We start from the raw sequence: 15,316 nt of genomic DNA on the forward strand, positions 1-15,316 counted from the left end.
TAGCGGTGATCCACACAGCAGGGTTGCGACGACGCTCCTCAAATATCCAAGCCTACTCTGAGGTGGAGAGGGAGAGGAGAATAGGAAAGGCAAGCAAAGACTCTAGCCTATGAGGCTGTGAATCCCTCCTATTTATAGAGATCCCGTGTCAAAAACCTAATGGGTCCTTCGCTAGTGGGTATTGGATCTGCATCCAATAAGACAAGGGCTCCGTCGGATATCTCATATCCGAACCTCTACTCATCGCAATGCCTACCATATGTGTGTGACCCTCTAGGCCCAATATCGAGATGGCTGTGAGTCATACCTGTCAGAACTCCTTCTAACTCAGTGAATCATTATCTCTGTAATAATTCACTCGACTCATTGACTACGGACGTACTAGGCCACTACGCCGTAGTCCCCAAACGATACAGGGGAATCCAATCCATTGGACCTGTCTGTCCTCAGTTACCATGTACCTATAGTCCCTCATCCATCTAATATCCCAGAGACCGTATATCGAGCATGGTGCTGTCAGACCCATACGGTTTCTACTCAAGTCTCGCTCTAATCGGATTCTCCCGGAGAACTCTTTCTCTCTCAACCCGAATGACCCTGGCCAAGGATTTGTCTGAGCAAGAACACATGGGATATTCCTCTCATGACGCCGAGAGTGGATGATCCTCTATCGACACTCAATAGCCCTCGTAAGGTCGACTACCACTCCCAATGACCAGCTGTACTAGATCTGGGACAGCCAAACCTATAAGTTTGGTATCAAAGAGTGGAGCACTCATACAGGACATCCTTGGTGTCTCAAGTCTAAGGACCAGATACACCACTAGGACTACGGAATCGCTGTCTGACAATAAGGCATCATCAACCATCCAGCATTCCGTAAGCGGATCAATCAGTGAACTCATTCTCCAATGAGCACCTGTATTGTATCCCTAGTGTCCCTACACGAGCAGCTATGAGACCAGCTGCATCCATCATATGGACGGGTATACAGCACACCAGTCTATCCAGTTATCACGATGTCCCTCTCCAGTAACCTATGACCGGGATTATTTAGGATATGTGTTTAAAGGTGAATCGATCTCATTATTGTGATCTCATCACGATCCGATTCCCATTGCACAAATCCAAGGACATCACAATATATATATGCATTTATGCAATAGTTATAAAGTGATATACGTCAAAATATAATAAGCAAAAAGATTTTGTATCAAGTCACACGTGTCATTACTCACGTGATTGGCTTGCTGGGCACCTATGACTAGCAATCTCCCACTTGACCTAAAGCCAATCACCTATGTGTCTGATACCCATCAGACTCCTGTGACGCTCAAAGACAATCTGAGACAACGGCTTTGTCAATGGATCTGCAATGTTATCTTCGGATGGAACTCTTTCCACTGCTACATCTCCTCGGGTTACGATCTCTCTGATAAGTTGGAACCTCCTCAGAACACTTCTGATGAGACTCGGGTTCCCTTATTTGAGTAATCGCCCCGTTGTTGTCGCAATATAAGGAGATCGGCTCCTTGCTACCTGGAACAACTCCCAAATCTGTGATGAACTTCTTCACCCAGACTCCCTCCTTTGCTGCATCTGATGCAGCAATGTACTCCGCCTCTGTGGTCGAGTCAGCAGTGGTATCTTGCTTGGAACTCTTCCAGCACACTGCTCCTCCATTCAAGGTGTACACATACCCTGAATTCGACTTGCTATCATCGACATCAGATTGAAAACTTGAGTCAGTGTAGCCTTCAACCTTAAGGCTATTACCTCCATATACTAGTAAAAGATCCTTAGTCCTTCTCAAGTACTTAAGGATACACTTTACTGCTTTCCAGTGCTCCAAGCCTGGATCCACCTGATACCTGCTCGTGACACTCAGAGCATGCGCTATATCAGGCCTAGTACATAGCATGGCATACATGATAGACCCTATTGCTGAGGCATAAGGTATCATATCCATGTTCGCCCTTTCTTCTGGAGTCTTTGGGGACATACTCGTAGAAAGCGATATCCCATGTCTCATCGATATGAGACCCCTCTTGGAATTTTTCATGCCAAACCTTTTGACAATGGTTTCTATGTACCTGGACTGGGACAAGTCAAGCATCCTCTTGGATCTATCTCTATAGATTCTAATCCCCAAAATATAATATGCTTCCCCTAAGTTCTTCATGGAGAAGTGTCTAGATAACCAAGCCTTTACTATGGATAGCATTCCTATGTCATTCCCAATGATGAGGATGTCATCCACATATAACACCAAAAAGGTGATAGCGCTCCCACTTACCTTTCTGTATACACAAGGCTCATCTTCGTTCTTAACGAAGTCATAAGATCTGATTGCCTCATCAAATCTTATGTTCCAACTTCGGGAAGCTTGCTTTAGTCCATAAATGGATCTAAGCAACCTACACACCTTATCTGGGTAGTTCTTGGATACGAATCCCTCAGGTTGCATCATATACACCTCCTCCTCGAGGTTCCCGTTGAGGAATGCGGTTTTCATATCCATCTGCCAGATGTCATAATCATAGTGTGATGTAATAGCCAATAGAATTCTGATGGATTTTAGCATTGCTACGGGTGAGAAAGTTTCGTCGTAGTCAACACCTTGCCTTTGACGATACCCCTTAGCCACTAGCCTTGCTTTATAGGTCTCTACCTTTCCATCTACTCCGATCTTTTTCTTAAAGATCCACTTGCAACCGATGGGTACAATACCTTCGGGCGCATCAACTAGGTTCCAAACCTTATTGGAGTACTTATAATCCATCTCATAATTCATGGCTTCTTTCCACTTCCCGGAGTCTATACTCATAATAGCCTCCTCGTAGGTCTGAGGATCAATATCCTCTACATCCTCTGCTCTAATATGTCCCACATATCTCTCAGGAGGATGGGATACTCTATCAGACCTGCGTAAAGTTGATACTTGTGTATTAGGTACCTGAACAGACTCGGGCTGTAGAGTGGTGCTTGAGCTTGGTTCTCCAACCTCGCTCAATTCTATCATTCTCCCACTGTCTCCGTCAAGAATGTGTTCCTTCTCAAGAAACACTGCTCTCTTAGCTACAAAGACCTTTTGGTCCTCGAGATGATAGAAATAATACCCACAAGTTTCCTTGGGGTATCCCACAAATTTGCATCGCTCTGTCCTTGATTCTAACTTATCGGGGTTGTGTCTTCTAACATGGGCAGGGCAGCCCCAAATCTTAACAACCTTAAGATCAGGCTTCTTCCCTTTCCATATCTCATATGGTGTAGACACTACCGACTTAGTTGGAACTCTGTTCAGAAGGTAAGCTACGGTTTCTAGGGCATATCCCCAGAATGAGATGGGTAGGTCAGCGAAACTCATCATGGACCGTACCATATCTAATAATGTACGATTTCTCCTTTCAGAGACACCATTAAGCTGAGGTGTATAAGGAGGTGTCCATTGGGATAATATCCCATGGTCCGTGAGGAACTGAGTAAACTCTGTACTTAAGTATTCACCTCCTCGATCTGATCGAAGAGTTTTGATACTCTTTCTAGTCTGGTTCTCCACCTCATTCTTATACTCTCTGAATTTCTCAAAGGCCTCGGACTTGTACTTCATTAAGTACACATATCCATACCTTGAGAAATCATCAGTAAATGTAATGAAGTAGGAGTAACCTCCAATGGCATGAGTTGACATGGGTCCACATACATCACTATGTATGAGTTCCAACAACTCATTGGCTCTCTCTCCAGTTCTACTAAATGGAGATTTGGTCAGTTTTCCACGAATGCAAGGCTCACAAGTTGCATATGACACATAGTCGAATGGATCTAGATATCCATCATTTAGCAACTTTTGAATCCTTTTTTCATGGATGTGACCTAGCCTACAATGCCACAGGTATGCACTGTTCAACTCATATCGTTTCCTTTTGGACACATTTACATTCATGATATGTGGAGTGGTGTCTAACATAAATAAATCATTATGCAATGTTCCTTTCGTGATGATCTTATCATCTAATAATATCGAACAACCATTGTTCTCAAAAACAAATTTATATCCACTAACTGTTAAATATGAAATGGAGATAATGTTTTTGATAATAGAAGGAACAAAATAACATGCATCTAATGCAATAAAAGCTCCACTAGGCAGATGTAGGGCGACCTCGCCAACAGCTAATACAGCAACTTTTGCTCCATTACCCATCTTGAGGTCCATCTAGCCTCTCTCTAGTCTCCTAGGCCTTGCGAGAACCTGCAACGAATTGCATATATGATAAGCACTACCGGTATCCAATACTCATTTGTTATCATAAGAGTCTGACAAATGGAGACTGATCATGAATGTACCTGAAGCTTCATCAAGCTTTTGTTTCGCCTTTTCTGCAAGGTACTCTTTGCAGTTTCTCTTCCAGTGCCCATCTTTACCACAGTGGAAGCACTGGCCTTTGTCCTTTGTTGGGTCTTTCTTAGCAACCTTTGCTTTACCTTGTTTGCCCTTGCCCTTTCCCTTCTTAAGGGACATTTCTGCTTTCCTTTTCTTTCTGGTCTCACCAGTGTAGAGAACTGGCTTCTCTTTCTTAATAGTACTCTTTGCCTCCCTCAACATATTGAGGAGCTCTGGGAGAGTCACCTCAAGCTTGTTCATATTAAAATTCATTATGAACTGTGAAAAGGAATCTGGTAGGGACTGAAGCACAATGTCCACACACAAGTTATCCTCTAGGACCATTCCTAGACCTGTGAGTTTCTCTATCCACTCAATCATCTTTAGGACATGGTTCTGAACCGGTGTCCCCTCAGTCATCCTAGCGCGGAAAAGGCTCTTGGATATCTCATATCGTTGAGTCCTTCCCTGTTCCTCAAACAATTTGCGGACATGTAGGAGAATGGATCTGGCATCCATCTTTTCATGTTGTCTCTGTAACTCTGGAGTCATAGAGCCCAACATATAGCACTGAGCAAGAGTGGAGTCATGTACTTCACGTAGCGAGCGATCTCATCCTCGCTTGCCCCTTCTTCGGGCGTAGGCATCACTGTATCAAGGACGTACACGATTTTCTCCGCTGTGAGAACAATTCTCAAGTTACGGAGCCAATCCGTATAATTTGGACTAGTGAGGCGGTTGACATCAAGTATGCCACGTAAGGGATTTGAAAGCGACATTTTCTGAAAATAAAGATGTAGTAGAAATGAATAACATGCAGATTTTGCAAGAAATAAACTATCAAGATATGAACTTCTATCTTAATATGCTCCCACTATTTTACTAACGAGTCACACGACACCCTCAGCACGTGAAACGGAAGTCTCCGGCAGACTTCTAGTGGGGATCAGGATCCAATCAGCGTCTTAGTGTAACCTCGAGGGACTCGACCAATCACACTAAGCCTAAAAGGTAGGCAACTCTTGCCGATCACAACTCCTTGTGATTCCCGTCCTGTTCGGCCTCCGAATCACCATGGCCTCGAGGGACTCGACCAACCATGATGCTCGATTAAGTCAACACATTCGTTACAAGATGAGTCTGATTTGATGATATACCCTCGAGGGACTCAACCAAGTATACCATGCCCTCAGGTCACCGGTGACATCTCTATGTCATAAGCAAGATAGCGAATCGCGATATAGGTGAGTCTCGAGGGACTCGACCAACTCAACCTACACCGGGAATCAGTTCCTACTTATAACGATGGAAGGCCACGTGGGTCAATCTAATTGCCTCACGTTTACCGACTTAATATTATCGAGAGATGTTTCTAAGATTTGGTCTCCTAATATGACATGTCACACATATACATATTTAATATATATCTACATCACATGCAAATATATATACTTATCTAGTATGTGTATAAGCAATCACACCAGATGATCATGGACCACAACCTAATATGATTAGGCCCGAGCCAGTAGGCCTAATCACTCACATCAAGATCTATGTGTGCAACGGTGCATCTCCATGCTCTTGATGCATCTCTATGCATCACGATCATCCGTCTCGTGGGTCCCACTATCGCATCCACGCTCCCGCTGCGCCTCCTCATGTGATTACAACTTAATCATAGGCACGCAGGTCCGACAATAAACGAGAAATATAATGGAGGCTCGCAGACCTCAATAATAATAATCACAAGTACACACATCACACGGTCCATGATCATCCGTCCACACATCATACATCACATGTATAAATAATCATCATCATGTAGGACTACTAGATAATAATAAAAATAATAATCAACTAAACCTTTTAATTAATTAATATTTTCTGAAATCAGGGACATGTAGGGAATTTCTGAATTTATAAGGGTATTTTCGTAATTTGGATAAAAGACAGAAACTGGAATTTCTTAAATTCCGAGGGGTAAAACTGTCTTTTTCCCAGAAAACCCTAATGCCCTACTATCCTTTGTTGTTGCCGCAGCTGCCGCCACCCTGCTGGCGGCGGCCTGTGCGGCGGGGCGAGGGCACTGCCCTCGCCTGTAGGTGGGCTCCCCCGCGGGCGCCGTTGCCTCCGCAGGTGGTGCTGTCCCGCCGGGGCGACCGCCCCTGGGGGGGGGGGGTGGGGTTTCGCCCGCGGGAGCAGCGGCGGCAGGCGCTGCTTCCTTGCGGCGGCAGACGCCGCTTCCTTGTGGCGGCAGACGCCGCTGCCCTGCAGGCGCCGCTGCCCGTGGGCTGCCAGCCCCGCCGGCAGCAAGGCTGCTGCAAGCAGGTCGCCGGCCGGCTACTGCAGACGCAGCCCCTGTGCTGCCTGCCTTCGGCTGCGCTTCACGCACGCAGATCGAGGGCAGCAACTGTTGCTGCCCTTTCTCGCTTTTGCGTCAACGATTTTGACGTCAAAATTCTTCCTAAACACAACACAAGCAGTTCAAAACCAATCATTCGCACGAACAACCTGGCTCTGATACCACTGTTGGAAAATCATTGGGGCGACATCATATGCGCAGCGGAAGAACAAGAAAACAAAATCCCCGATTCCCAAAAAGATGTTCGTCGACGTGCGAAGATTGGTGCGCAAAATCCGCGAAACTCAAAACTGCGTATAGAGTAGATCGTGTTACCTAGGGAGATCGTATATCCCTGTTTCCTTGCAGATCCTTAGGAGAGGGTGAAGGAGGTCAAGCGTCCTCCTCTCTAGCGGACAGCAGGGTTGCGACGACGCTCCTCAAATCTCTAAGCCTACTCTGAGGTGGAGAGGGAGAGGAGAATAGGAAAGGCAAGCAGGGTTGCGACGACGCTCCTCAAATCTCCAAGCCTAAGGTGGAGAGGGAGAGGAGAATAGGAAAGGCAAGCAAAGACTCTAGCCTATGAGGCTGTGAATCCCTCCTATTTATAGAGATCCCGTGTCAAAAACCTAATGGGTCCTTCGCTAGTGGGTATTGGATCTGCATCCAATAAGATAAGGGCTCCGTCGGATATCTCATATCCGAACCTCTACTCATCGCAATGCCTACCATATGTGTATGACCCTCTAGGCCCAATATCGAGCTGGCCGTGAGTCATACCTGTCAGAACTCCTTCTAACTCAGTGAATCATTATCTCTGTAATAATTCACTCGACTCATCGACTACGGACATACTAGGCCACTACGCCGTAGTCCCCAGACGATACAAGGGAATTCAATTCATTGGACCTGTCTGTCCTCAGTTACCATGTACCTATAGTCCCTCATCCATCTAATATCCCAGAGACCGTATATCGAGTATGGTGCTGTCAGACCCATACGGTTTCTACTCAAGTCTCGCTCTAATCGAATTCTCCCGGAGAACTCTTTCTCTCTCAACCCGAATGACCCTGGCCAGGGATTTGTCTGAGCAAGAACACATGGGATATTCCTCTCATGACGTCGAGAGTGGATGATCCTCTATCGACACTCAATAGCCCTCATAAGGTCGACTACCACTCCCAATGACCAGCTGTACTAGATCTGGGACAGCCAAACCTATAAGTCTAGTATCAAAGAGTGGAGCACTCATACAGGACATCCTTGGTGTCTCAAGTCTAAGGACCAGATACACCACTAGGACTACGGAATCGCTGTCTGACAATAAGGCATCATCAACCATCCAGCATTCCGTAAGCGGATCAATCAGTGAACTCATTCTCCAATGAGCACCTGTATTGTATCCCTAGTGTCCCTACACGAGCAGCTATGAGACCAGCTGCATCCATCATATGGACGGGTATACAGCACACCAGTCTATCCGGTTATCACGATGTCCCTCTCGAGTAACCTATGACCGGGATTATTTAGGATATATGTTTAAAGGTGAATCGATCTCATTATCGTGATCTCATCACGATTTGATTCCCATTGCACAAATCCAAGGACATCACAATATATATATGCATTTATGCAATAGTTATAAAGTGATATACGCCAAAATATAATAAGCAAAAAGATTCTGTATCAAGTCACACGTGCCATCACTCACGTGATTGGCTTGCTGGGCACCTATGACTAGCAGATAGCACCTCCTCAATCGTAGCCCCATGGTCGCTTCCAGGCTAGAGTTCACCGCCCTTGGGTCGCAGCTGCACCAGCCTCTCAGTCACACCATTGTACTCGTAGTTGCAGTAGTAGAGATCTGCCTCTAAAATCCCAAGGAAGCTGCATCCTCTTTCGTGGAGAGTAAGAGCAGAACCCGATCAAACCACCACGGAAGTAGCATCATCTTCCGTGGAGAGTAAGAGCAGAACCCACTAACATGGACGAGCTACATACTGCAAGCAGCTGCGGCTTCCTCTAATGTCCGCTGCAAACAATTGCAACTTCCTCTTCCCTCCTCTCTTCTTTCCTCAAATCCCATCTTTTCTCCACTACTCTTCTCACAAGCCTCCTCCCTCACCTCTCCCTCCCGAACCCGTGAGACCATTGCTCGACAAAAAAAAAAAAAAAAACCACTGCCTAGGATATCTTAATTATCTTCTTCTAATGTTCCAGCATTGATCTCTTTATGTCTGACTGCTACATAAGCGTGATCTAATCTATAAACAACCTTGACGAATCGTTCACATACTTGCAAGCTCAGTCTTCTATCGAAACTAATGATGGCAAAACATGGCAAAACAAGAGGAAAGTACTATCACTTATTATCTACAAAATATCAAATTTATCATGACTTGGCTTTGATAGGCCATTCCTTATATGACGAAGAGATCATCATCCATATCCTTAATGGCCTCGGAGACGAATACAAGAAATTGACTGTTGTAATTCGGGCACATGACTCACTAATATCATTTGAATAACTCTATGACAAGTTGACTAAGACGTATTTGAAGCGTGAGAACAAACTGCCTGGACTGACTATCACAGCTCAAGTCATTCACAAGTCTAAAACAAGAACACTTAGTACCCCCCTAAGAAGGCACTTACACATCTTCCCAATAATCATCATCAATGGAATTGATCAATGGATAACTTTTATCCTCGTCAAGAGACTCGAGTGATCGGCTCTATCCCTAATCGAGAGTTAATCAGGCAGCAGAAGAAATATGACCTGAATCTGTTTCTTGTTGCCGAGAGTTAGGGTGGAGATGAAGTCCCTGTCAATGGTGCTCGCACCGACAGTAAAGATCCAAGGGACCACGTTGGTGACAGACCCCGGGCCTTGGTTGCCAGAGTTGCCGGCGGAGCAAACCACGATGATTCCATTTTGCACCACGTGGAACGATCCGATGGCGATGGAGTCAACCGTATAGTCCACCGGCTCCCCGCCGATAGACATGGAGATGATGTCGACCCCGTCGGCGATGGTGGCGTCGAAGGCCACCAGGATGTCGGCATCTTAGCAACCGGACCAGCAGACCTTTGTAGACGGCGACGAAGTCGTTAGGGGAGCCGCCCTTGGACGTTCCATAAGCGTTTCCGAGGACAGCGGCACCGGGCACAAAGCGACCAGCGGCCGTCGAGAGGGTGTGGGTGCCGTGGCCATCGAAGTCGCATGGGGAAGACGCACCAGTATTGGCTACATAGCCTTTATAGAAGGATCGGGCTCCAATGAGCTTCCTGAATCAAATCAATTCTTGTTATGGTTGTCGTCTCGTATGTGATCATGCGTGACATGCAAAACTGAGATCAAACACGAACTAGAAAATCCAAGACAAAAGATAGAAGACATGCACTACAGATCTATTCAATTACTACGTTAGTTTGTGAATAATGAACCCAAAAATGTGAAGAAATGTTGGACTATGGTCAGAATCTTTAAATTGGAGAAAATTCGACCTGTTGCAATGAACAGGCTTTACTTTTATCTTTCTGGCATTCTCCTTTCCATCTCGATGGTATTGGTCCCATTCCTTCGTCGTCAAAGCTCTTCGACTCGGGCCATACACCTACAAAGAGGTACCCAATCATGAATCTGATGTCGATATTTAAACTGAAAGCGATGCATAAAATATGGATAAGTAATTATATTCAACCGGTGTCCAGAGTTGCAATTATTGTGCCTTCCCCAAATCTTGCTTTCGCCCAAATGGATGATTTTGAGACTTTGTTGTCTCTCTCCAACCCCATGAAACTCCATGATCGAGTGGTGTGTAAGTTGCTTAACCTTAGACTCAAATATAGATTTGACTTTCGCATGTTCTTCAGTAAACAAAAAGCAAAAAGAATCAACTTCATATCAATCACACAAACAAAACCAACTGTACGAAAAGAAAAAGGGAAAAAAGAGATCTAACTTGAGATTCTTTTTGCATCTTTTTCGTCTAATACTGCAGCTAAGCCATTAATGTATTTGTTGTAGGAATAGATTATTGCATCACGAGCGATTTCCTTGCTGACGAAATTACATGCACAAAGAAGATTAAACTTAACTGAACAAAGAAAAAGCAAGAATGCCAAGATCAGTACTTCATCTTCATAGTTACCTTCCTAGAAAAGATCCCAAGAACTCGTGATGCGAATCTGTGGCTCGATCATATTCTTCCAATGATGGTTCAGGTCCATGAGCATGCGCACCAAGATATACAATGTAAGACTGTCCATTGTCAGGAATAATAGATTAGGTCATGATAACATTAAAAGTGTCTACTTCCTTAGCAAAACGAAAGATCGGTTTGTATTCTTCATGATAATTTTGACAGATATTAAAATATCCAACAAATTAAGCATCGTTTCTTTCAATCATTGACATGTTTGGATCTCAAAGGGTGAACATTATAACCTTTTTACTTGTAGCAGCAGACTTTTGTAGTGAAGATTTGCTCTGCAGGTTGGCAGCAATCGGCTTCTGTAACAAGAAGAGACTAGAATTGCAGGGAGGAGAAATCGACCATTCTTCAGAAACTCCATGTCTTTTCTCTTGATTGTGATGTGCCATCCGTGCTCCTATATTCTTAGACTTATATAGCATTTGCCGAATAAAACTTCAATTATAAAATCCGAGATGCTTATCCCAATACTATTCAAATGATGAGAAGCTATTATTATTGGAGATAACAAAGGATATAACTGATAAGCCTTTAGGAAGTACAAAAGTTAACCAACTAATAGTAGTTTTTCTTTTATTTCTTGATGCGAAGATCTACAAAAGAGATCTATCAAAGGGTGAACCAAAAGAGTCTCAAGATTTCGTGGGTTTTAAGTTCTATGAACATCTCATCCATGCACTTTTCCAGATGCAAAGTGCAAGTACGGAAGTACCCATCCAGAATACTTGCAAGTTTGTGATATGAAATCTTATGAATTGCCTCTTTGGTTCTGGTGTCATTTATTTTATACATTTATTAATATAGAACAACACCGTTTCATCGATTAATACCGAGGAAGTGTGTGATCAAGTAGTCCAAAAAAAAAAAAAACTATGCATCATCTTTTAGTGTTGAATCATCAAATTCATGTCTGTTGACTACTCATTATTAGAAATGTGATGGAGTTGTGAAAGAAGAATGATTGAAAAAGAAGATAAAAATTCTAATTTTATTGGATTTGTTCAAGCTTATATTCATAATGAGATCCTCTTGTGGTGGAATTGTGGAAGAAGAATGATCGAAGAAAATAAAAGTCTAATTTTGTTGAGTTCAAATGTTGAAGTTTATATTTATCCTCTCATCCATTTATGGGAGATGAGAATACAAGATTACATTAGACAAAAACTAAGGATTCCTCAACTTTCTAGATAATATTTTTTCCCTTCATAAGATATCTTGACAACACATATCAATTTTTTAGGGAATACAATATCTTCCAAGAGGATTTTGTTTTCTTTCAAAAATATCTAAAACATTCTTCATCTTGACAAAAGATTCATATCCTTTTTTTAAGATATTAAAATATTTCTTCATCCAGTTAAGTAATTATCATCTTTAGCTAAATTGGGCTTAAGTTCAACAGTCCCCCTTAGCTTAATTTTTCTTTCATCCATCATGACAAGAAGTGTCTTAAACTTAGTAAATAGCTGAACTCCAAGTGGTTTAGTGAATATATCAACTACTTGATCTTGAGTCTTGACATAAATAAGTTCAACTTCATTTATCTTCATATGCTCCCAGATAAAGTAAATTTTCAAATCAATGTGCTTGCTACTTTCATGATGCACTTCTTTGCTAGTGCAATAGTGGATTTATTATTATTGTAAGTTTGTGTTGCTTCTTGTTTGATATGCATCTTGTCTTGCAAACTTTTTAATCATATGGTATGGCACACACATAAAGATGCTATAACGTATTTAGCTTTACAAGTTGAGAGTGTCACCATTGTTACATTTTGAATATCCAAGTGATTATGATACCTCATATACAAAATACAAATCTGGATATACTTTTTCTATCATTAATATCTCCTCCTCGATCCCTATCAGAATATACAAAAAGTTCAAAATTATTAGAACTTTAATAGAATAAACCATGGGGAAGAGTACCTTTGATTTAGTGCAAAATCCCTTTAGTAGTCTTCCAATGAGTTGATTTAGGTTTTTCTATGAAGCGACTCACCAATCCAACACCATATAAAATATCTAGTCTTGTATGTGTCAAAGATCTTAAGCTTTCAATCAAATTTTTATAAAAAGTTACATCTATTGCTTTGCCCTCATCATTCTTTGATAGTTTGACACTACAATCCATTGATATGCTAATTGGGTTGCAATATTCTATCTTGAATATCTTGAGTACTTGTCTTACATTTGCCTCTTGTAATATGAAGATGCTTTCTTTTGTTTTATTTTACTTTTATGCTAAGGAAATAGGATATTAAACTCATGTCGATCATCTCAAACTATTTTGTCATAACTTATTTGAAATTCTAAAATATACAAGGATTGTTCCCTATGCAGATTATATTATATATATACAAACAAATATATAACATATTTTCATCCTCTTCTCTAAAGTACTAGGAGTATTTATAAGAGCATTGCATGAAACTATTAGCTTTAAAGTAAATATCAATTCTAGCATTCCAAGCTTTTAGAGCTTGTTTAAAGCTATATAAAGTCTTCCTCAATTTTAGAATTCTATCTTCACATTCTTTCTCAATATATCCCATGGGTTATTCAATATAATTTTTTCTTCAAGAAAATTATTTAGAAATATGGACTTCACATTTAATTGATAAACTTATCATTTGTTTTGAACAGCTAAAGATATAAGTGTTCCAATGATTTCTATTCGAGTAATAGGATAGACACCTCATCATAGTCAATGGCAACCTTTTTCTTATAGTCATTTGTCCCTAGTCTTGCTTTATATTTTTCAATTTCTCCTTGAGTATTTTTCTTCACTTTGAAAACTCATATACTCCTATGAGTTTATGACCCTTGGGTAAAGTTGTGATCTCCAGTGTTTTATTCTTATTTATGATGTTGATCTCCTCATTTATTGCTTTCTTCCATTTCTTATCATTACATCTTCAAAAAAATAACTTCTTCATTAGCATAATGACAAATAAGATTGAGTTGGTTTGTCACCTCATATAATTCTTATATACTCCTTATTCTTCTTGGTTTTGGACTTTCTTTCAAAGATGAGCTTGATATAGGAGATGATAAAGATGTAGGCTCATCATTTATGACTTTGTCTTCATCTTCATTTTGCACCTTCTCTATATTTGTGCTCCAATATCATACTCTATTTTTATGAAACTCCATAGCTCTACTCACATGTGCTTTATGTTTTTTAGATTAAATAACTTATAAGCTTTAGATTGGGTATTATAGCTAATAAAAATATATTTGAAGTTTTTATCATTCATTTTTGTTCTTTTATAATTCGAAATATCAACATATGTAATACATCCAAAAATCTTTAATATTAAAGTTTTTACTACTCCAAGCTTCCTACTACTATATGGCACATGCAATAGTTTTATCCTAAAACTCCATTAGCGTCTAAGCATACTTCTAATCATTTAGAGGATGGATCAATTATTTTTCTCCATCATATTATTTTGTTAAGGGGAATAGAGCACCATCAATGGTCTTTCAATATCACATGTTTCACAAAATCATTCAAACTCCTTCCATGTGAATTCTCCTCCATAATTCGATCATAAGACTTTGATGGTGTAGCTACTTTAGTTCTCCACTTATGCTTTGAACTTCTTGAATATTTAAAAACATCTAATTTCTCCTTTAAGAAATAGACCAAGTTTTCGCACTAAAATCATCAATGAATGTTAGAAAATAACAATACTCACCATAAAAAGTTGGAGATATTAGTCCACATATATTGGTGTGGATTAGCTCAAGAGGTCTCTTTGCATGATAAGTTAACTCCTTTGGATAGTTCTTCCTTTGTTGCTTACTTTACAAAATTGATTTGGAGAGTTAATATATGGTGGTTCTTCCATTATTATTTTGTTTAACAATAAATTAAGTATACTAAAGTTGAGATGTCCAAAGTGTCATATCCAAAAGCTATCTTTCAAGGTAGCATTTAACTATTTATTATCAATATACTTTGTTCAATATGAATAACTTGTTCTTGGTCATTTGCACTTGTGCAATTATTTTCATGCCTTAATTTTTTAGTGTGAGAGTTCTATTCTTCATATGCACATTATATCATTTCTTCAAAAGTAATCTCAAACTTAAAATGTTAGTCTTCATGTTTGACACATAATAAATATTAGAAATAAAATGATGATATCTATTTTTAGCTTAAATAAGGATTTTAGCTTGAATAATAACCATTGACTTATTCTATCTTCTTTTTGTGCTAGCCATAAGATAGAGTCATCCTCTTTTTTATCCTTTTTCACATAGTTAACCTTCTCATTAACTTATTTAGAATCATTATACCAATATTTTGATAATGAACTTTGGATTTGTTATATCTTCTTCCTCTTGAAGAACCACCTCTCTT

Source organism: Musa acuminata, chromosome BXJ2-9 (assembly GCF_036884655.1).
Source record: "Musa acuminata AAA Group cultivar baxijiao chromosome BXJ2-9, Cavendish_Baxijiao_AAA, whole genome shotgun sequence".
Lineage (NCBI taxonomy): Eukaryota > Viridiplantae > Streptophyta > Magnoliopsida > Zingiberales > Musaceae > Musa > Musa acuminata.